General features: G+C 35.0%; 1 protein-coding gene across 7 annotated transcripts in view; it reads left to right on the plus strand.

Moving 5' to 3' along the window:
• LOC114324758 (uncharacterized) overlaps positions 1–25,602 on the plus strand; it is a 1,163,158-nt gene that overhangs the window by 964,447 nt on the left and 173,109 nt on the right. The window lies entirely within an intron of this gene.

Below are 25,602 nucleotides of genomic sequence, written 5' to 3' on the forward strand. Positions count from 1 at the left end.
TTTGCAATTTTATAAGCAAAAAATAAGGATAGTCATATTCAGCGAACGCCATATGGAAGTTTTTTACATGATTTTTGAGTTTATTATTCTCAAATTTGTTTAGAATGCTTCCCTTTTTAGTAATAGACGAAAAAAGGGAAAATTTACCGCTTTTTGATCTTCATTTGTTTATAACTATGTATATCATCAAAATCGGCTACAGGAAACATATAGTTTATTAATATAGATAATAATAATAATAATAATAATAATAATAATAAAACACACCTGGCAGTAGGTATAAAATGCACACCCATGAGAATGGAGACTAATAGTTTATGTTTAGGGCCGCTGCCTGGGGATCGCCAGGGCACGTCTGGAGCCGACGCTGGACGTGACAGCATGCGGGACGTCGGTGGCAGGGTGTTGAGGAGGCGGGCCCCTGTCACACAAACAGCTACAGCCCAACAACAAGAACAACAACCACAAGCGAGCCAAACAACAGCAAGAGCTCCACTCGCTGAAGGTGCTGCGCCGGAACATCAGCCGGCGGTCACTCAAGCGGGACGACCGAGGCAGCGCATGAAATGGACTGTGTCCATTAACGAAAGCATTTTGCGCTTCTATTATAAGGTGACAAACCTCGGTCAAGAAACGATCGGCTACAGACAACAGCTGTATGCCGAATTTTGCAGGGAGTACCCAGATATTCAAGTATCGGAGCAAAGAGTATCAGATCAATACCGGGTAATCGTAAGAAACAACCTTATCCCAGAGACTAGACGCAATACGATCAAAAGCGAAGTCGAACGGGAGATTAATAACCAAGAGCTAGTTTTAGATCAAGTCCCTAATGAAATCCTTGATGAGCAGATTCCTGAGATTCCCATACCAGAAACTCAACCTGACAATACACAGCAGGAAAACAACGAGTTGCGCGATAGTCTAGAAAACGAAATGGCTCGTGCCGTACAAGAGTTTAATGGAACAAATCCACTTAGCAGACCACCGCTACCACGAATAAACTCTTGTAAGAAACTAGGTGCCCTGTTACAAATTGTGAATACTGAAGTCCTACCCAATTATGTCGTAGAAGCCCACACATTGGAATATCTGCATATGCTAATCTACTGTGCAGCTACAGCAATTGCCAATGTAATGGGCGTTAAGATCAAAACACGGCGGGGTACTAATAACGGAAGGACTGGTAACAGAATTGCACCCTGGGAAAAAAGACTTCTCGGAAAAATTGAATTACTGCGTAGGGATATTGGTCAAGTCACAGAATATATAAGAGGTGTAACAAGTAGAAAAGTCATTAAAAGAGCTGAAGAAATAATGCGGAGCACTGCAAGACACTCGAGATACGATCCAGAAAATAACACAGCCCAACAGTGTCTGGATACATTAAAACAAAAACTCTCCGTCTATTCAGGACGATTAAGAAGGTATAAAGTTAGAAACAACCGAAAATGTGACAACGCACTTTTTGAGAACTCTGAGAAGGCGTTCTACCGAAAACTCAATTCCACCGTAGAAAGTGTCGACAAGTCTTACCCAAGCCAAGAAGAAATTCATGAGTTTTGGGGAAATCAACTTTCCACACCAGCTGCTTTTAACAACAATGCTGGCTGGATAGAAGATACGACGCACAACGGTCACCACTATGTCACTGCTAACTACGAACCATTCACGACTGAAGAAGTCTCAAATGTCATCAAAGAGCTTCATAACTGGAAATCTCCTGGACCAGATGGAGTTCAGAACTTCTGGCTTAAAAAGTTTTGGAGTATTCATGAGTGGTTATCAACATTAATTAATCATGTTATTTCTAATCCGCAGGAATTACCATCATTTCTAGCTCAGGGAACTACTTATTTAATACCCAAGGATCAAAATAACACCCAAGATCCATCCAAGTACCGCCCAATTACTTGTCTTCCAACTTTGTATAAATTGGTCACATCCTGTGTAACCCGGCGTATCTACCAACACTGTGCTCTAAACAATATCATAGAGCCTCAACAGAAAGGATGCGCTAAGGGTTCCATGGGTTGCAAAGAACAGCTTATCATCGACTCAGTCATTTCTAACCAGGCATTCACTAAAAAAAGGAACCTTTTTACTGCTTTTATTGACTATAAAAAGGCCTTTGATTCAGTACCGCATGAATGGCTAATAGATATATTGAAAATATACAAAGTAGATGATAACATAGTGACCTTTTTAAGGCATATAATGAGAGATTGGAAGACTAAAATTCACCTCCAAATACCTGGTGAAAACAATATCGAAACCGAAAATATCGCAATCAACCGGGGCCTATTTCAAGGAGACTCGTTGAGTCCATTGTGGTTCTGTTTAGCTTTGAACCCCCTCTCCCAGCTATTAAACTCCACTGACTCAGGATTTAGCATTAAAAGCAATAATACTGTGGTAGCGAAGCTCAATCATCTGTTGTATATAGATGATTTGAAATTAATGGCTTCCACTCGAGAACACCTAGAAGAGATGCTAAAAACTGTAGAAACATTTTCTAATGATATTAGTATGCAGTTCGGTCTAGACAAGTGCCGTGTTTTGAATATAGTCAGAGGAAAGGTACAGCCCGGTGGATTCGATATGCAAAATGGCCAGAACATCGAGGCCATGGGCGACAACGATATGTACAAATATCTTGGAGTAAAGCAGGCGCGGAAAATTGACCATAAGCAAATGAAAACTGAGATAACTATTGAGTTTATAAGAAGGGTAAAACAGCTGCTTCGTTCACAGCTTAACAGTAAAAATTTGTTTAAGGCACTAAACACCTACGCTTGTTCCGCGCTTAGCTATTCATTTGGTATTGTTAAGTGGACAAAAACGGATATAGAAAATCTTCAGCGAAAAGTACGAACACACCTCACAAAGGCACAAAAACACCACCCTAAAAGTGCTGTAGAACGAACGACATTACCCCGGTATTTAGGAGGAAGAGGACTTATGGATATAGGTGAGCAATTAGATAAACAAATTGCTAATTTAAGAACTTATTTTCAGATGCAGGCTGAGACATCTACTCTACATCGCGCTATCTGCGCAGTAGATGACACAACACCGATCAAACTGAGGGAAGCAGAACTGCGCATAAACCACCTTACTAAGGACGAAAAAGTGCGCGCCTGGATGGGTAAACCTTTGCACGGGCGACATCCCAATGAGGTCAGCCAAGATTATGTCGACAATATAGCGTCGAACTACTGGTTGACATCAGGAAAGATGTTCCCTGAAACGGAGGGTTCATTACTGGCCATTCAGGATCAGGTTATACCAACCAGAAACTACCTGAAATATATCATCAAAGACCCTCAGGTTCAAAACGACAGATGCCGATATGGATGTCAAGCCCAAGAAACCATCCAACATCTTACAGGGGGCTGCCAGGCATTTGCTGCAACTGAATACAAGGAACGGCATGACGCAGTGGGAAAAATCCTTCATCAAGAGATAGCTATCAAGCTGGGACTTCTCCAAACGGACCATCTCCCGTATTATCAATACGTTCCTGAGAGTATGCTTGAGGATGGTAACTACAAGCTATACTGGGACCGCACTGTGCTCACAGACCAAACAGTGGCACATAATAGACCAGATCTCGTACTAGTTAATAAACTAACAAGACAAACAACACTAATTGATGTGGCGATACCTAATAACAATAATCTACGTAGTAAATTCACTGAAAAGATCGCCAAGTACAGAGATCTAGAAATTCAGATACGAAGGCAATGGAGAATGCAAAGTACCCAGACGATACCTATTGTTATGTCTACTACTGGAGTCATTCCGAAGAACCTCCTCGAAAGCATAAAAAGGCTGGGTCTAAATGAACATCTTTACAAGACCATGCAGAAAGCTGTACTACTAGCAACGGCCAGATGTGTACGAAAATTTTTGGGAGATACACCTGCATACCAAGTCACCTAGGGCTCGATAACATGGAAAGAGTCCCACCAGAGCTCAATCCTTTTGATACCGTAGGTATCTGGGATGAGTCAATTTTCCCCTTAGAGGGAGTGTGAGCCGTATGGCTAAATCTGGATAATAATAATAATAATAATAGCGTTTATTGTCCAACAGAATCCATTTACAGGACAAAATATTACACAAATAAAAAATTAAATAAAATATTAGTAATTCATAGGTATTGATAATATAACAAAAATTTTACAAAACTAAATTTGAATCTAAAGAAATAAATTATTAATCACCTAGGTAGATCTTGGCCATAGAAATCAGTTGCTTTAAACTGCAGTTAAATATATCGCAGTAAATACTTAAGGCATTATAATAGCTACACATGACGAATAGAGGAGAATTTAACATAAGGTTAGTTCTAGCTTGTGTATTTCTGAACGTAATCGAATTTCTTACTGGATAAGACGGAACGTTAAAATTTATTTGTCGAAGGATATCAGGGCTGTCAATGAGATTATGTAGTAGCTTGTACAGGAATACCAGGGAGGCATTAATTCGTCTAGATTCTAATGAAATTACGTCCAAACCGCTACATAACTCATTATTGCTGATACCCCTCGTAGGATATATACCATTAATTTTATAAGACAAAAATTTTAAAAATTTACGCTGAACCCGTTCTATAATTTGGATGTGTACATCATAAAACGGTGACCAAATGATAGAGGCATATTCCAGTTTACAGCGTACAAAAGTGTAAAACAGTAATTTAATGGCCTTAGTATTAGTGAGATTTCGACTATTTCTAATTATAAATCCATAAGATTTAAGTGCTTCTCTAACCTTTATATTAACATGTTCAACAAAAGTGAGTTTGTGATCAAATATAACTCCAAGGTCTTTAATTTTAGTCAAACGTTCCAGTTCATTGCCATCAATAATGTAAGGATGGTATATAGTAGACTGTTTCCTAGAATAACTAACCACCTTGCACTTATTGGCATTAAGATTCAGATGATTTTCCTTACACCATTCATGTACGAGATTCAGTTGACTCTGCAGAAAATGACAATCGTTAAGGTCACTTATCAATGAATAAATCTTTAAGTCATCAGCATAACATAAACATGGCGCAGAAATATTTTCACACAGATCGTTAATAAATAACAAGAACAATAATGGACCTAGATTAGAACCTTGTGGAACCCCTGAAGAAGCAAGGTACTTTGCCGATTTGTAACCATTGTAAGAAACAAACTGCGTTCTATTTGACAAGTAAGACCTCATAAAAGTAACAGCATCCTCAGAAAGACCAAAGTGGTATAATTTAGAAAGCAATACTCCGTGGTGAATTCTATCGAACGCCTTCGAAAAATCGGTATAGACGACGTCAACTTGACTTCTATTATCTAGGGCCTCTGAAATATATTGTGTGACCACTAATAAGTTTGTTACAGTGGACCGACTGGAGACAAAACCATGTTGGTATTGAGACAGCTGATTACGAGTTCTTGAATAAATACGACTATACAAAATTATTTCAAAAACCTTCGACAGATTGCACATTATGGAAATTGGTCTATAGTTTTCTACCTGATCCCTTTCACCAGTTTTGAATACTGGGCACACTTTTGACTCCTTCCAGAGACTTGGATATTCTTTATTCAGAAGACATAAATTAAAAATTTTTAATAGTGGCACAGTTAAGGCACCTATGCAATCCTTAACCAGAAAAGATGGTATATTGTCAGGTCCACACGTCATTTTGTCTTTCAATTTCTTACTAGCAGAAATTATCTCAGATTCTACAATAGGATAAAAATTTAAGTAATCTGTGTTAACTGATGAAGAGTTAGCTTTAAAATTAATATCAGATGACAGAAAAACACTATTGAAAAATTCTGCAAAAACATTCACAATATTTTGTGGTTCGGAGGTAGTAATGCCATTATATTTCATTAGATGTCCATGCTACTCAAAAAATTTGGTTTCGGCCTGGAGGGGGATGTGTCACGAGAAAAATCTTGTTTCTCTAGACTAGTAACCTTTCATTCTGCGTTCAAAATTTTCAAAAATACTTATTAGTTTTCTCAGGATTCGAAAAAAATGTATGCATTTAAAAACATTGGCCCGAAATTTTACGTCTACGCTTTTAATCTAATCTACTACCTGTACCTGACCAACTTATGGAAATTTTACCACAGAACAAGAATAATAAAAGCTTTATTGCACGCTTATACACAATAAATTTCCTAAAAATTTAGACGAGCAATATCCAATTTTAATTTTAATATCAAACGCGCACATATCGTTTAATATTCACATATTAAACTACATAATCTCCCAAAGATGAATATGCATTATGGTAATATCGGCAATATAACGGTAGAGAAGACATACTCGCAATTTTCACTAAATGTAAAACGCTAGAAGCTGTTAAGTTCACTATGTGTGTGTGTGTCTATCTCCTTTGATCGTTGATCGTGCATGACCTTCTCCTTTTCTTTTTCACTTTCATTTCCTGTACATTCCCGTTAACTTTCCTGCTATAATCCCTAAAAAGGTCGTTTTATGATGTGGATAGGCCGGTTATCAAAATGAAGAGGTTGGTTGAGTCGTGTTAATAGAAAATTGTGGGAAATGTTTCATAAACCAATGGATTATGAAAAAAAGAGTGGTTATATTTTATATTTAGATCATTATAAAATATAGATATAAAAACATACTATTTTTCGTTTAAAAGCATAGAAATCAATTACTAAGGGGTAATGAGATAAAGACTTTTTTCGGTATCTCATTAATTCATTAATTCATTCATTAAGCATTACAATGCTTAATATAAGGAGTATAGCTAAGATCATGGCGTTTAAGATCTTATTCTTGGGTGAGTATAGTTGCCGTCTGTCTTTGCTGCTCTCGTGACTATTGTCCTTTTCTTCCTCTCCTTGCACTAAACGTTCCGGTCTTTATCATTAATAATCCAGACATTTTCTTCTAGGTCTTCCTCTACAGCTGGGCCATAGTGGTGTCCAGTTAGTTATCCTTCTCAACATATCTGATTGTGAGCGTTTCTGTATAGGTATGTGCTATCCATTCCAATCGAAGAGATTTTAGATATCTGATGATATTTTCTCTCTTTAATTCTTCTTCAATTTCGGCATTTGTTTTAATTCTTATTTCTCCCTCTCTTGTCACATTGTGGCCTTGGTAATCGTCGTTGTTTCCATCCCATATAGAACAACAGGACTTATTAAGGTCTTATACAGGGTGTTTCATTAATAATTGTCCATATAGTAACTGGAAAAACCTTAGCACAAAATACGAAGATTTAACGTAAAACACTTAAATAAAATGTGGTTCCTTACTGAGTTACAGGGTGTTTTATCTAAAAATTTAAAAACTATTTTTGCTCAGCATTTTCAAACTGTTCGACGTATCCTTTTCATACTTGGCAGGTAGTATAAGTACCGTACAAGCTACTAAATTATGTTAAACAAACGTTTCTGGCTATTACCAGAGGCGTACGACGGGGGAAAGTGAATGGTTGACCCTTTCCAAATTCTACGCCACTGGCGAAATAGCTATTTTAGTTCAATTTTTGGATTCTCCAATACTTTCTATGAAAATAATATACTCTTCATTCGTAACTATAAAGGCATTAGTTTTTGAGATCTTTGAAGTTAAAAACGAAACGACACGGTTATTTTGATTAATGTATTGTGTCGCTTCATTTTTAATTTCAAATATCTCGAAAACTAATCATTTTATCGTTATTAATGAAGAGCATATTATTTACATATAAAGTATTGCAAAATCAAAAAATTACACTAAAATGGCAATTTCGTCAGTGGCGTAGAATTTGGGAAGGGTCAACCAGCCGCTATCCCCTGTCGTACGCCTCTGGTTGTAGCTAGAAACGTTTATTTATCTTAATTTAGTAGGGTGCATAGTACCTACACTTTCTGCCAAGTATGATAAGGATACGACAAATAGTTTTAAAGTACTGGGTACAAATAATTTTTAAATTTTAATCATATGAATCATATCATAAATTAATCAACATAACTGTGCCGTTTCATATTTAACTTCAAATATCTCGAAAACGAATGACTTTATCGTTACCAATGAAGAGTATATTATTTACGTAGAAAGTATTGGAGAATCTAAAAATAGCACTAAAATAGTTATTCCTCCAGTGGCGTAGAATTTGAGAAGGGTCAACCATTCACCATCCCCTGTCGTACGCCTCTGGTAGTAGCTAGAAACATTTGTTTATCATAATTTAGTAGGATGTCTAGTAGTCGTACTTTCTGCCAAGTATGAAAAGGATACGTTGAATAGTTTTAAAATGCTGAGCAAAAATAGTTTTTAAATTTTTAGATGAAACACCCTGTAACTCAGTAAGGAACCACATTGTATTTAAGTGTTTTAGGTTAAATCTTCGTATTTTGTGCTAAGGTTTCTCCAGTTACTATATGGACAATTATTAATGAAACACCCTGTATAGGTTCATCTTTATACTCTTATTTACGAGTCTTGCTTCTCAGCAGATTTATATTTATTCCATATGTTTTCTGCCTTTTAGAATTCTTTTCTTTGTTCTCTCTTTTCCGGTTTTCCCTATTGTTACTCCCAAGTAGCAACCGGTGGATACAGTTTCAAATTTATGGTTTCTATGTTATTAGATATTTCTAAGTTATTGTGTCGTCCTTCCCTATCATCACGTATTTTGTTTTGTGCTGGTTTATCTCTAGCCCTATTCTCTTTGCTTCCTTCTTCTTCTTCATGTGTCATCTCCTCTAAGAGGGCTGGCAACCATCACGGCAATTTGCACTTTCGATACCGCTGCTCTAAAAAGATCAGCAGAAGTGCAATTAAACCAAGCTCTCAAATTGTTTAACCAGGAGATGCGTCTTCTTCCGCGACTCCTTCTACCCTGTATTCTTGCTTGTATTATTAATTGTAACAAGTTATAAAGCTCGCTCCTCATAACATGTCCCAGATATTGCAGTTTTCTGACTTTAATTGTATTTAAAACCTCTTTATCTTTTCCCATTCTTCTCAACACCTCGATATTCGTGACTCTATCCATCCAACTTATTCTTAATATTCTTCTGTAGGCCCATAACTCGAAGGCTTCTAATATGTCCGAAACATCCTTATTTAATGTCCAAGCCTCCAACCCATAGAATAATACGGAGAACACGTAGCATCTTAGAAGTCTTATCTTTAAAGAAATTGTAATGTCTCTGCTACAGAGTACTTTTTTCAGTTTGTTGAAAGCATTTCTTGCCTGTCCTATTCTTGCTTTAATCTCTTCTGTGTACTCATTAGTTTCATTAATTATTGTACACAAATATTTATATTTTCAACCTTTTTAATTTGTTCTCCATGTATTGTTATGCTATCTTGGCGCTGTTGAGCTTTTGTGATTACCATAAATTGTGTCTTTGTTGTGTTTAGGGACAGTCCGTTTTCTTGGCTGACTTCTACAACTCTGTCAACCATTTGTTGTAAATCCTCAAGACAGTCGGCTAATAAAATAGTGTCGTCGGCAAACCGTATATTATTGATTGGTCGGCCATTTACTTTTATTCCCGTGGTTAGGTCTTCTAGTGCTTCCTGGATTATTTCCTCTGAATACAAATTGAACAAAGTAGGAGACAGGACACAGCCCTGTCTGACGCCCCTCTCAATCCGTATTTTATTTGAAAAGGCGTTGTTCTCTTTTACCACAGCGATCTGATTATAATAGATAGCACTAATGATCCTGATGTCCCTCATATATAAGTTTTTCTTTTCAAGTAATTCGATAAGGCGGTTATGTCTGACCTTATCGAAGGCTTTGTTGTAATCCAAGAAACACATATATACTGGCTGATTAGCATCCATGCACCTTTGCACAAGTACATTTACAGCGAACAGGGCTTCCCTCGTTCCCATTGCATTTCTAAATCCAAATTGCGTGTCGCTTATATCCTGCTAAACTTTGTTATGTATTCTCCGGTGTATAATTTTTAAAAATATTTTGAGTGTATGACTCATTAAACTTATTATCCGGTGGTCTTGGCATTCTTTTGCATTTGGTTTTTTTGGCAGTGTTATGAACGTTGACAGCAGCCAATCTCTGGGAATGCTTCCTGTACTGTATATTAAATAAGTCGACCTGTACTGTATTAAATAAGTCGACCAATATTCCAATTTGCTGTTCTTCTATTAACCGTATTACGTCTACAGGTATTTGGTCAGGACCTGTTGCCTTGTTGTTCTTTGTTCGCTTTATCGCCTCTAATATCTCATCTTCTGTTATGTCTGGGCCGTTGTAAAACGGCCTTCGCTGTTTGCTTCCTTATCCAATTTTTAACTGCTTTTATAAGTGTCATCTTCGCCTTCGCTATGATGACTAGATCATCTGCATATGCTACTAGTTGAAGTTGATCGGTAATAATGTTTTTGTTGGCAAAGTTTGTCCTACATATTATTACTTTTAATATCAGGTTGTATAGAATCGGTGAGATAGAGTCAGCTTGTTTTACGTCTTTGTTTACATTGGTCTCCTTAGAAGTTGTTCCGTTGAAACTGGTATTTGCTGAGGTGTTTTTGAAGTTCACTGTTAGCGTATGTCTTAATGTTCCTGGGATTTCAAGATTCTCTAGCTCCTCCATCATTTCCGTTCGATTAATTTTGTCAAAAGCGCTTTTGAAATCTACGATTATTAGGTGCATTTATATGTTATGTTTCCTCGATTTTTGAATTATTTTCTCCACTGTATGTGTGGAATTAATAGTCGATCTTCCCGGTCTAAACCCGTTCTGGTATTCTCCTAATATTCGTTCAGCACATAATTTGCTGGATGTATCAATATAATAATATAAAGCCTTTTAAAATGATGTTTACACATCTTGAGTTCATAATATTTCTCGTGAACTACTCGATAATCTCCCATTCTATTAAACTTAATCATACCAATCAAATAATTTTCAATAGATATTCCCTATTACCAGTAGTAAGTTTCGTCAAGATCCCAACTGGCTGGTTATTAACCTCTGGTAAGGTGACAGTTATGAAAATGTAACCCTGCAGGATTCGCAAATTTTCCACAATTACTCCATTTGCCCAATTCTACCAATTGCTCGGCTGTATTAATAGTACAGTAAATGAACGTCGAAATCAGCTATTATCTCCGATTTCGGTGAATCTCCACCGATTTTCATCAGAATTAATGAGTAGTTAAAAGATACCTCAAGAAACAAAAGATACATGGTGCCAACTTGCGCTTTTACTCTGGGGGTGGACACCACCCCTTCTCGAGGGTATAAATTATTTTAGTAAAAATCACCTCATAAATCGTAAAGGGTCAAATTCTAAGCAAAATTTGTTATATTGTTCGTCCGCTATAACTTTTCCCATGCGTCACGATTCAAACAAGTCAAAACATAAAGTGAAACGTACGCCGATGTGTGTAAATAGTATAAATATAGTACATATACAGTATACATAATGTATTACACATCGACGTTCGTTTCACTTTATGTTTTGACTTAATTTGTTTGAAAATGAATCGTGACGTATGGGAAAAGTTAAAGTTATTAAAATAAATAAATACTTTTTGAGTTATTAACGATCAAAAATTTTAATTTTTCCTGAAAAAATGCATGTTTTAACGTGGTTTTTCTTAAAATACTCAAAAATTTTTTTACAAAAATACGTGGTTTTACAAAAATATTATAATTACCGAAATTGAAGCTAATAAAAAGTCGAATAAACTCCTTATTTATTGAAAAACCTATTACTTTAATTTCAAATGACTTATAGGTAATTGATTGTATATTTTTCTAGGTGAGTACCTACTCAAATCTAAGTATTCAATCTTAAATAACGGGAAAACAATACATCATTTTGTAACATATACTTACTAAACACTTGTCAAAGTACTCAAAAATATCTATCAAATTAGCTCCAGAAGAAGTTGATAGCATCAACGTGTATACTCCAAAAAAGTTTCCAAAAAAATATTATTGTTTTTTTTTTGGAGACTAACTCCGTTAATTTTTATGATATCAGGTCCATTCAAAAACCATTTGAAAGGTAATTTCAAGTGCTATCAAATAATCGTTTTAAATTTAATCATTTAGGTCCCTTATTTTTTAAAGATAAAAGGTTAAAGAACCCCGGTTACACGGTTCTCGCAGTAAAATTTAGGGTTAAACCTTTCTATCTCGGTTTTTTTTCTATGCTACAAAAATAAAAAACAAAGGAGCAAAAACTTAAATTTCGTTCTGTATCATTTTTTACGTATATCGAATATTTTTGAAGTTAATCAGCCCTGTGATGTATCACCAAAATTATTTTGAATATAACTCTGACAGATAACTGTCTCGATAACTTTTAACGTAAATTTCGTGTGATGTATTGCTCACCGTTAAGAGACAAGTTATTTCCCAGAAGTTATAAAGGAAGTTAGAATGATGGGAACAACGATGGGAAGATAATAAAACGATAAAAATAAAAGTAGGTTAGGTAGAACAGTAAAATCCCTGGATGTTTATAAAAAAACATCTTTATGCTTGTAGGTATTTCTTAATTTGTGTTGTTTTGAAGCTATTTTCTTGTGGCATTTTTACAATTTTAACTATTTATAATGGGAAATAAGCCACAATATTATTAAAAAATGATTTTTTTTTAACGTTTCGACGCCCAAATCGGGTGCCGTTGTCAAAATACAAAATACTACTAACATAAATAAAAATGTTGTTGCTTAGTAAAAAAATTCTAACGCGAGAATTTTAATGTCACCGTTGCATTTGGTTGTCTTTTTAAAGACAGATCACATGCTATGATTTTTTTGTGACGGATATTCTTGAGTTGGGGTTGATTTCATGCAGTCGAATGAACTATCTTTCAGTAAAGTCGTCCCAGGAACGCAACTCATAAATATTGGCAATATCATTTTAAAGTCTTCTACTTTAAAATGTATCATATGTATCTGAATTGCCGATATAAATGAGTCAAATTAAATAAATTATTAGAAGAATTTTTTTTACTAAGCAACAACATTTTTGTTTATGTTAGTAGTATTTTCTATTTTGACAACGGCACCCGATTTGGGCGTCGAAACGTTAATAAAAAATCATTTTTTTAATAATATTGTGGCTTATTTCCCATTATAAATAGTTAAAATTCTTAATTGGTCTTTTGTATAATTTTTCTATTTTTAAAAATGGATATTATCGTTTTATTTTTAAATTAATTTTTTTTATATTTAATTATTGTTTTAATTTTATTATTATCTACGTGTTTAAATTGTTATTTTAGGTCTGTCCCATTTTTAAATTGGTTTTATTTTTTTATTTTTAATTATTGTTTTAATTTTATTATTACCTACGTATTTTTAATTGCTATTTATTCACTTCTTTTCTAAAAACAAGTCAAAAGATAAACCTAACCTTACAAATCCTTACATTACTACAAAGGTATCTCGTAACTTCACGTATAACGTCGCGTTGTAAAATAACAGTTGATACATCAGATAACTCAAGAAGTAACGCAAGTAATGTTAAGTTAAATATGATACATCACACAAATTGGACAATTATAACTTAACTATAGGATAACTTTACGTTATATTTAACATGAATGATACATCACACAGCTGATTATCAAAAGAAATTGAAATTTACGAAATTTTGAAAAATTATGATTTTATTAAATCATATTTTTCTTCAACAGGATGCTTTCTAAACCGGTCAAAATTTTTAAGGCCATTACTTATGCTAAAGTAAATAAAGTCTTATAGGGATTACTATAAATTTCAATTTTTTTGGTATTGGCGTAATATTTTTCATCAATAAGGGGACTTTTGACTATTATTTTCATCATAACTTCCTTAATTTTGATGATATTACGTTCTTCTAGACCTCATTTGATAGGTATTTCTAAGTACTTTGAAAAGTTTTTTCTAAGTATATTTTATAAAATGCATCGTTTTTCCGTTATTTAACTCGAATACTTAGATTTAAGAACTCGCTGAAAAAAAACATAAACATTCAATTACCTATAACTCTCTTTGAATTAATGTTAAAAGGTTTTTGTAGAAAGGAGTTTCTTCAATTGTTTATTAAACTCATTTTTGGCAAGAACATTATTTTGTAAAAACTTATAGTTTTGGTGCTATTTATGAAAAACCGCTTTAAAACATGCATTTTTTTATGAAAAAATAAAACATTTGAAATTTAATAACTCAAAAAGTGTTGATTTACTTTAATAACTTGATAAACAAATTTTTTCTTATAATTTGTCTCTCTATCGATTTATGGAGTTATTTTTTAATAAAATAATAACTACCCCTAGGGTAAAAGTGTAAGTTGGCACCTGTTACTTTCGTGTCTTGAGGTATCCTCTACCTATTCACCAATTTTCATGAAAATCGATAGAGGTTCAACAACATCGGAGGTGGAAATCTTCAGTGACTGCACTATTATTAAACCCGTAAGGTGACAGTTATGAAAATGTGACCCCTCAGGATTCACAAATTTTCCACAATTGCTCCATTTGCCCAATTCAACCAATTTCTCCGCCGTATTAACTGCTCTATTTCCATTCATCGACCTAAGAAAGCACGAAATTAAACCCTGAAGGGTACAAAATGCGACATTTCCGACCGGGATTCATTGTCTCAAAGTTCAAGAAAGAGAAAACTTTTGATTCGGGTTGATAGGAGCAAAAAAGGGGGAAGGTAGGGCCGGACTGTGAAGCACAAGGTAGTCAAAGATGCTAATTAGGTTAAGAGGGGTCTAATATAATATATTTGTGTTTTAATAAAGAATTCACTATCACGGTGTTTGTGAATGAAGGATATTTACACCAAAAAATGTATAAAAACCAATGAACTGTCAACACTGATGGAATGGCCCCGTCCCATTCCAACAGTGAAGCGAGATAGGCGCCAACATACAAGAGAGAGGTTCTAGCACGTCTAGAGAGACATGAGAGAGACAGAGAATTTTCAGGTAAAAGCTACAACTACAACGTACCTGACTAGCACTGTCCGATTATCTTCCCTCCTTTACCTGATTATCTTCTATCTCATCCTGCCGCCATTAACTTCGTTTTATGGCGATTCCATCAGTGTTGACAGTTCGTTGATAAAAACACCTTTTTTTGTTTATAAAATACCTTAACTGTCATTATGTTCTTCATAGTTTTCACCCATTTTACATTTAAAAAATGGTAAAAACTTTGAATTCTTATTAAGAAGCGATATATTATTCGACGCACCTTAGCAATAAGAGAACATATATATTATGCTTCCGGTTTTTATCACTTCTGGTTAAAAGTTATGATCTAAATTTAGCAAAAATGACTCAAAATTAGTGAAATCGGACATCAATCGACGTAAAGTTGCACGAACACTTCAAATATCTGTATTATGGTTTTACTTCCTGTCACGTTAGGTGAAAACCTAGTACTTACGAATTCCAATTGCTTGTTTCTAGTCGTTTTGGTCCTTATTTCCTATTTTTATGGCATCTACGGTTCTTTATTTTTCCGAGTATACTTCTTTTCCTTCTATTATATGAACGGTACCAACTTTACAGAAATACAGGAAATAGAAAACAGTCCAAAATGGAAACACTAGGTAAAGATAAGAAAAACAAAGAAACTACATAAGTAGGACATCAGAAGCTACCAGCAAACAACAAGTTATAGAAATAAAATAATAGGTTTGTTCGTAGAACGATCAGCAACCGTTGCCAACCATCAGACGCATGCGCGTTCGTAGTCTACGAACGCTAACTGTTAACTGCGCAATGCTAACTTGTCACTGCGCATGCGTCTGATGGTTGGCAACGGTTGCTGATCGATTGGATCGTACTACGAACAAACCTAATGAGAGGAGTCATTTGCAAAAGTAAAGGAAGATATTTAAAAAAAATCAATAGCATGCACACCGAGGATAACCAACAATGATGGCGATATGAAATCAGGTGAGCTCATACATCTTTAGCACCAGTGGATGACCATAAAATCATTGCACGTGCTTCTGAAGTCCAAATTATTATTTCTCTCAGTGTAACACAGCGTTGTAACTTTAAGATTAAAAATGGCAAAAAAGCTTAACCGGAAGTAATATTGGAGATAATTGTTGGAAAGTAACACCATACTGATTAGTATTTCACTAGCAGAGAATACTGCTAATAAAAGTCAAAACGAAGACGACACCGAAAAGGATCAAAACTAATACTTTACAAAAGTTTGCGATAGTCCTCAAAAATCATTGACTAGCAATGGCCCTAAATGCAATAGCTAAATTAACTAAACTATGGAAACACTGAATAGAACATTTATTTTTCATTGCTATATACGCCACTCAAACATGGACTCGTGTCATGGCAGCGAGTTCTGGACAGAACATAGAACCAAGTATTCAGTTTTGAAGGAACTCAGTATAAAAGACAGTCATTAAAGCGGGCATACCTAAATTACTCCGACTACGTGTACAGAAGAATAGGTTTCATGGAAGTAGAAGGAAACGTAGAAGGCTAAAAAGCAAGAAGAATATCTCCAACACGAAGGTGAGACCAAATGAAGACTTTGGTAGGAAAATCCCTCCATGCAGCCGTCCATCTAGTACAGGATCCCAAGGTAACAATATTTATGGTGTCACTACGCCCTGAAAAAGACTCAACAAATGAGGTGGAGGTTGGATGAAATACTCCGACTAATACCAAAGTTTATATGAAAGAATGAAGTTAGAGAAGTTATAAGAGGACTTAACCTAACCAATTAAAAAAGAAAAGCAACGGATACGAGAGAAGAAGAGTTAACAAGCTAACATGGGTGGCAGTAGTATATAGGCAGGCGAAATACGCGCTAAACAGCGACAAATAAGCCCTTTTAGGAGTCCGTGTATGGAGAAGAGCAACCACAGACAAGCAAGGGTGGAGGCAAAAAATAAAAGAGGCCAAGACTCAGTTTGAGCTGTAGTGCCGTAGAAGAAGAAGAAGAAGAAGAAGAAGGAAGCAAAATCGCAGACGAAGACCTCAGTTAAGAAGAAGTAAAGAAGTTATAGACATAAAAAGACTTAACGTAACAAATTAAAAAGAAAATCATATGATAAAATAAAATGGAAAAGGATAGTTTGCGGATAGGACCGCACTTAAGCTAACCACAAAGGTTCTAACCAACAAAATCAATAAACTAACCACTTTATCAGATGAATAACAAGGTCTCAGATCCGGAAGTCCTGCGTAGACACCGTATTTGTACTAAGACAAATCCTAGAAAAGGCCATCTAGTACAATAAACCAGCATATCTGTGTTTTAAAGACCTGACAAAGGCTTTCGATCGTATCCAAGTCGAAGACGTCTTACGCTTATAGAATAGAAGAAACATACCAATCAATATTATACAAACCATCGAAAACATCTAGTTCCATAATCGAATACAGGCAAAGATAAATGGAAAACTAACGCAGTTTATACCAGTACATAGCGGAGTCAGACAAATTGACTCGTTAAGCCCACTACTCTTTAATAAAGTAATGGACGAAATAATAGAAGCAGTACGTAAAGGTCATGGTTACAGAATAGGGAACAAAGAAATCCAAATATTATGTTATGCTGACGACGCCGCATTGATCGCGGAGACAGAAGACGATCTCCAAAGATTAGTATACATCTTCAATACAACAGCCAAGAAATACAATATGATAATATCATCAGAGAAAACCAAATGTATGACAATATCTTAATACCCACTACGATGTAAAATCTAAATTGATGGGAAAATAATAAAACAGGAAGCAAAGTGTAGATATCTGTGAATAGATATAACCAGTTAGGGAGATGTTGAAGAGGAAGTACGACAACAAAGCTTAAAAGCAAGTAAAGCGGCGGGATCTTTTAATGCCACAATCTGGAAGAACAAACACCTAAGACAAGACACAAAAGCAAGAATCTGTAAAGCAGCAATGAGACCTATACTGACATACACGGCGGAGACAAGACCTGGCACATCTAAAACGAGACGACTACTAAAAGCAACAGAGATGAAAATACTTCGACGAATATCAGAGAAAAGTCTGTTGGATAGGGAGAGAAGCGAAAACATTAGATCATGCAATGTAGAAGATATAATTGGATGGGTGACAAAACGGAAATAGGAGTGGAACGAACACATTAGTAGAATGGCAGAGGATAAGATAGTACGAATAGCACGAGATAAGTCACCAAATGGACGAAGAAGTATTGGCAGACCAAGAAAAAGATGGTGCGATAATTTCAACAGTTTAGGAGGCTAATGTTGAAGAAGAAACAGGCTTTAAAGCCTACATACAAAAAGGAAGAAGAAGAAGAAAAGGATAGTTAACAACTAGAAGCTCACATATTGTTATTGCATATCACCGTTAAAAAATTTTATGTGGTGTGTTTCTTATGTACTCTGTGTGGAGACACTCTTATTAACATGGGTCATATTTAGCGGAAAATAGCCAACACTTGAATTCATTATATTATGTAGTTTGGTATACAATTGATCGTAAACCTCCATATTGAATATCCAAAAAAGAGACTTACATAGTTACTGAATGTCTTCTTTCACCTTTCGTAGAAAGAGTGCCTTTCGAATTCAGTCCGGCCCTAGTGTGTGTTCGGTGAACCATTAAACAGTTAATCGGCAAAGAATAAGTTTCGTAATCGTTAAATCGTTGTTGGCAGAATTGCGGAATTAAAGATAAGGTACTTAAATGGTTAAAAAGAGAAAAGTCCGTTTTATTTGGATTAGAGTGAAATCGGGCGATTTAAGGGATTTACTGTCCAAGTTTTAGTTAGCACTGGAAGGTGTTATTTTAGGGTAGTTGCAGAAGCTTACATCGATAGGTAAATATCGAATGAGATATGATTGAAAGAAAAATGTTATAAATTTTAACCATCACATTTAATTCCCAAATTTAATCAAAAATATATTTAATATAGCCCATACAAATTAGTACGAGTATATGAATTAGTAGATATATTATGTTCTAACCAGAAAACATAAAGGATTAGATACAAATAAAAAACTAGGATTAAATACGCATATTAGTAGAATGAATAGGAAAAGACTAATTAATGTAATATCACGCAAAATGCTTAATGGATTCTAGTTTTATAACCTTTCCGTCAATGCCCAAACATTCTTTAAATAGTATGAAGGTGATGTCAAACTTTTTCAGAGCAACAGCTGTGACAAAGCAGCTGCCTTGCTGTGCTTAGGGTTTGCCTATAAGACTCTGATTAGAGTCATTAAAGCCTTTTTTTGGTTACACTATTTCTGTATTTATTGTACTAAGTTTTAATTAAGCTAAGCAATAATTACTAGTTCTCTGGGGAATTATGTACCTAAAATTTTTCCCTTGTACCACACTTGCGTTGGACACGATGATGTTACAATCCGAGATGGGGGAACGCATTAGTTGTACATAATACAAATCTGAATATATGTGATATGGCTCTCTGGTGATTTGCTGATTGGGAGTTGCGTAATTGAGCATGTTTGTGTATTTTGTGTTTGCGGGTGTCAGAATGAATGTTTTGAATTGGTATCGGAGATAAAAACTTCATCACTTTCCTGGGCAGGACGCCTATCTTGCACGCAAGGTTGGAAAGATTGAGGATCATCCCTGTCCAGTCTTAGACCAGTATGGGAAGAACAGCATATATTATATTGTTAAGATAGTTTTAACACTTTATACAACTAATAGTACCACAGTATAACAACTAGTACCTACTGTATCTAAAGAACAAAAGACTAATAAACAATTAACATCACAATAACTTAATTATGTTGTTTGTTTTTCAAAAAATGTACTATTTAAAAAATAAATGCTTTTGTATATAAACTAAATGCATTTGTCCATACATAAATATGCATAAATGTGCATAAATTAAATGCATTTCTCCTATTGAATTAAATGACTTATTCACTCATTTCAGATATTTACTGATTTGACTGGTTTTTTTATGTATTTTATACTTGGTTGTATTGTTTTAGATATTACTGGTTATTAATTATTTTATATTAATAAATAATAAATCTACTAAATGATAGTTATCCCAGTTAGATTTTGTAGTTCTGATTGGTTGTCACGTTTTTAAGTAACCAGATATTTAATATACAATAGCTCTATATAGAGTGAGTCTGTAATTTGGAATAAATTCAATATATCAAATACTAATTGTTTTTTAGAAAAATGCTCAGACCCGTCGATTAGTATTTTAAATTGTCCTTTTTTACATACAATAATAATGTATACAGGGTGTCCCAATTTGGGGATATGACGTCATCGTTGATTTTTCTAAATGGTGTAAGACAGCGATGCATTCTCTCCCCACTACTGTTCAATTTATACTCAGAAAGTATCTTCCAGGAAGCTCTTGAGGAGAGCGAAAGCGGTATCAAACTAAATGGTACCTGGGTCAATAATATACGATATGCGGATGACTCGGTCTTAATAGCAGACAATATAGAAGACCTCCAAAACCTTCTTAATAAAATTGGAGAACATAGCGAGAACATGGGACTTAGCATCAACATAAAAAAGACGAAGTTCCTTATAATCAGCCGTCAATTATATCAACATCAAAATGCAAGACTAGCATATAACAATCACGCTAGAGGCATTTGAGATGTGGATTTATCGACGAATCCTTAAAGTTCCCTTGACCGCACGAATAACAAATGAAGAAATCCTGAGAAGAACTTTACAGAACAACAACTGTTATGTACAATTAAACAGGGAAAAATGTGCCGATACCTGGGGCACATTATTAGAAAAGAAAGATACCAGTTCCTGCAAGCCTTAATTGAAGGAAAGATCGAAGCAAGAAGAGGAGTGGACAGGAACAAAATATCATGGCTTCATAATGTCAAACAATGGACAGGGCTAATAAACATAGGAGACCTAATACATACTGCAAGGGATAGAGAAAAATGGTCAAACGTCATCGCGAACATCCATTAGTGGATTGCATAAGAAGAAGAAGGTAAATCGTCAAAACTATTACAACTAAATGCACGGTTATTTCTAACGTTTAATTTGAATGCTGGAAGGACAACTCCCGCCAGTGTTTTAACCAATATTCAACTTAAACACAAGCTTAATCGTGAAATTTTTTATACTACTACTATCGGTTTACAGCGTTCTCCGACGCCTTCCGACTCCTAACCGCCATTCTTCTCTGTTTAACCATAGACCTGGAGGGATTTCTCTTTCCTCTAGTTATTTTTCAATTCCCTCCCTCCAGCTTCTTCTCGGCCTTCCTCTTTTTCTTCTCCCTTGTGGTGTCCATGCCAAAATCTGTTTAGGGATCCTGTCATCTGGCATTCTCTGTACATGGCCGTACCATACCAATTGTTTTGTTTTTATGTGATCAAGTATTGTATGTGTTACTCCCATCATTTCTCGTATTCTCTCGTTCGGTATCCGATCTCTTCTTGATTTGCCTGCTGCTCTTCTCCAGAAGTCCATTTCTGTTACTAGTAACATTTTCTGCGCTCTTTGTTTCAGTGGCCAAACTTCACTGCCATATGTGATTATACTTTTAAGTATGCTATTGTATATGAGCTGTTTGTTCGCTTTAGATATTGTCTGGTCCCACAGAATGCCGTTCATCATGGATATGGCTTTTCTACCCTGCATGTTTCTGTCTTTTATAGCAGCATCGAGTGTTCCATCTTGAGTTATCTGAAATTTTTTATGCCTTCCGTAAAACATATTGTTTATCATTTAAATACATTATTGATTCAATAAAATTGTGTTTTGACTAGGAAAGTTTTGGGGTAGTTCTGATTCTTTCATTATATGGATTTTGGGCTGCTGAATCCGAATATGAGGTTTGCGGACAAAATTTCTTGCCGGAACATTGAAAAAATCGCGAAAAACGCGAAAAATTTCAGCTTTTTTACGCTTTTTTGCTCAAACCTCGAAAACTATTAACTTTTAGTAAATAGTCTGTTAACAGAAATTAAAGTGCTTAAAACTATCTACAAACATCACTAATTACCTTTTTTTCAGACGAACCGTTGAGCCTAAAGAGCAAGTTGAAAATTGCCAATTTTTAACGGTCTCGGCAAAACCCACTTTCTACATTCCAAAACTTTATTTTTTATAAGAATGCTGTCATTAATTTGATAAATTTCTCCTAGTTTTCTGTACAAATAATAAATGTTAGTTCATAGGTATGGTATGTCTCTTGTGACAGCTTCCATGAGTCCATTCCGTCCTAAGACGCCGGGAAGGTCTCTGCTTTTCCCTTAGAGCCACAGAAGAGCAGGCACAGATGGAGTCACAGTTTCAGTTGGTGTGAACATTTCCTTCGGATCTGTTATCTTGATTTTTGATAATTCTTAAGGTTTTGTCCTTTTAAAATGAATTAGTTGAACAGCTCCCTGACTGCCATAAACTTCAGGCGCGGGTTTCTTTTTTATCCGAAAAATGGATTGCTTAGGTGCAATACAAGAAATGCCAAATATGACGTGAAAAGTGTGGTATTCGTCGATTGTATGTACGTTAAAATAAGCGTTATCGTACACCTGCTATGTAAAATACGGCAGGTCAATTTTCTGCGGATCGCCTGCGAATACTGACACTTCCAGGCGAACAGCTTCTGTATAAGATGAACAAAATCCCAAAGAGGAAACTACATCAACATATTTTCTTAAGCCGTACTTTTTGTAGCGAAAACGGCCCAGCAAGAAATGGTGAGACCAACTATCTGGGCCTTACTGCCGCTACAAGACTTTGAGCAAGCGCATTGCTTATCTGGAAGTGTCAGCAATCGCAGGCGATCCGCAAAAAATTGACCAGCCGTGCTTTACACAACAGGTGTACGAAAACGCTGATTTTAACCCTTTCTATACGAGGCCTTAATTTATATGTTGGTCCCTCAATCCCAAAGGTTTTTTCATGCTTAGAATCCCACTGTCTTATATATACGTCACATATAAATAAACAAATAAATGACCAAAACATCTTTTTTAATGAGTTTTTTTAACCAACTTAAACGTTTTCTTTTCAAAAGTACTCATCAGAGAGCAAAACCAACTTAAAAAAATGTAACTGACTTAAAAAAATATTTTAATGTAAATTATCATTAAACGTTTTCTTTTGTGTGGTACTCCTCAAAACATGACATTACGCAAAGGCCGACTCCGCACCTTGCACACATGTATCTCGATTCGCTTCTTCTTTTTCTGGTCTCTTCTGTGGCTACAAACGCTTCACCTTCTAGCAGCTACCTATAAGCGTTGCCACCAGTGCTACAATATAGCATATATCTAAAATATGTGAACAAATATATACGGCAATGGGTCCGCATGACCTGTCTTAGATGTCAACATTTTGAGGCTTTGGGAACAATAATCAAACATTTTCGCACATATTTTTACGGCATTGGTACACCAATGAGTCTAAAATTTTATAAGCAACGCATATTTTCGTCTTTGGTAAATTGAGACCATAAAGCCTTGAACGTATATATACGGCGGCTGGGAATATAGACCCACTTTTCAAAAACATATATATGCAGCGTTGGGACAGGAAGGGTTAACGTACATACAATCGACGGATACCACACTTTTCACGTCATAGGTGGCATTTCTTGTATTGCACCAAAACATGCAATAGCTCCTAACCAATCCATTCCTCGGCTAAAAACTAAACCCACACCTGAGGTTTATGGAAGTCAGAGAGCTGTTCAACTAATACATTTTGAAAGGACAAAACCTCAAGGTTTATCAGAAATCAAGATCCGAAGGAAATGTTCACACCAACTGAAATCGGATACTCCGTCTGTGTCTGATCTTCTGTGGCTCTAAGGGAAAAGCAGAGATATTCTCAGTATTTTAGGATGGAATGGATTCATGGAAGCTGTGAGAAGATATACACCATATTCATATTATGAACTAACATTTATTATTTGTACAGAAACTCGGGAGAAATTTATCAAATGACAGCATTCTAATAAAAACTAAAGTTTTGGAAAGTAAAAAGTGGGTTTTGCCGAGACCGTTAAAAATTGGCAATTTTCAACTTGCACTTTAGACCGAACCGTTCGTCTGAAAAAAAAAGTAAATAATGATATTTGTAGATAATTTTAAGTACTTTAATTTCTGCTGACAGACTATTACTAAAAGTTAATAGTTTTCGAGATTTGAGCAAAAAAGCGGAAAAAAGCTGAAATTTTTCGCTTTTCTCGCGATTTACTCAATGTTCCGTCACGAAATGTTGTCCGCAAACCTCATATTCGGATTCAGCAGTAAAAAATCCATATATAATGAAAGAAATCAGAACTACCCCAAAACTTTCCCACTAGGGAGCTCCTAGAGTACAAATTCACTGATAGTCCATTCTTTAACGGTAAAATATTGCAAAACCTCTAAATTTTAAAGAACCGCTTGGATTGACATAAAATTTGGCATACACATAGCTAACAAGTCAAAGAAAATAAGTGATATGGTGCCGATATGTGCTTTTGCCCCGGGGGTGGTTTTCACCCCCTCTTGGGGGGTGAAAAAATATTCGTCCAAAGTAAGTCAGGAAATGGATAAACTGGCTAATTTTAAGTAACTTTTGTTCTATAGAGTTTTTAACTAAGTCAATACTTGTCGATTTATTTGACAGTGAATATGTTAATTTTTTCAACAAAATAACCACGCTTTTAGACGGTTTTTCGCAAATAACTCAAATAGTAAGTATTTTGTCGAAAAAACATTCTTAGCAAAAATATAGCCTGTAAAAAACTAAAAAAATTGTGTATATATCACGTCTCTATACCTAGTAGAAGCAGAGTTATAGCTAATGAAATATAGGTTCATATTCGTCAAATTCCAAATGGAATACTTTAACGTGAAATAACCAGAAATGAAGCACATTTCGGAGAAAACTCATTAAAACTTATTTAAAGTGTTTAAAAAAAGCTTCATTTTTGTTTTATAAGAAAAATTTTTAGAGTCAAAAGTAAACAAGTTACGCTCAAAATAAAGTTAGTCCCTTTTTGTTTTTGTAAAAAAATCGAGAAAATCATCCCCTAATTAGTATCTTAAATGAACTTAATCGTTACGACTTCACAAGTTTCTTGACTCGTGTATGTATTGTTTATTTGATCTGTAAGTTTCATCGGTTCAAAGTCCTTATTATTGAAAGGGCTGTAGTTAAAATTGGTTGAACGAGTCACTGATTACGAATGTATGCAAATTTAGAAACACCAAATCTTAATCAATTTTTGTCTAACAGAAAAACAAAAAAATACATGGTATTCAGAAAAGCAATGCTGACTTTTTTTGTTTGTCGAGATTTTTGGTATCTCTAACAATTTTTAAGTTATTTTGAAAAAAAGCATATTTTTCAAAATTAAAATTTTTAAAAATTTTATTTTGAAACCAAATTTTTCCAAAAATAAGCACTTTGAATCGACGAAACTTACAGATCATATAAACACAACATAAGTAAAATAATTTGTGGAGCGGTAACGATTAATTTCATTTTAATTTGCTAATTAGGGGGTGGTCTTCCCGATTTTTTTTTGCCAAAACAAAAGGGACCAACTTTATTTTGAGCGTAACTTGCTTAAATTTATTGCTAGAAACTTTTTGTAAAAACAAAAATAAATATTTTTTTAAACACT

The sequence above is a fragment of the Diabrotica virgifera genome, chromosome 3 (assembly GCF_917563875.1).
Source record: "Diabrotica virgifera virgifera chromosome 3, PGI_DIABVI_V3a".
Classification (NCBI taxonomy): Eukaryota; Metazoa; Arthropoda; class Insecta; order Coleoptera; family Chrysomelidae; genus Diabrotica; species Diabrotica virgifera.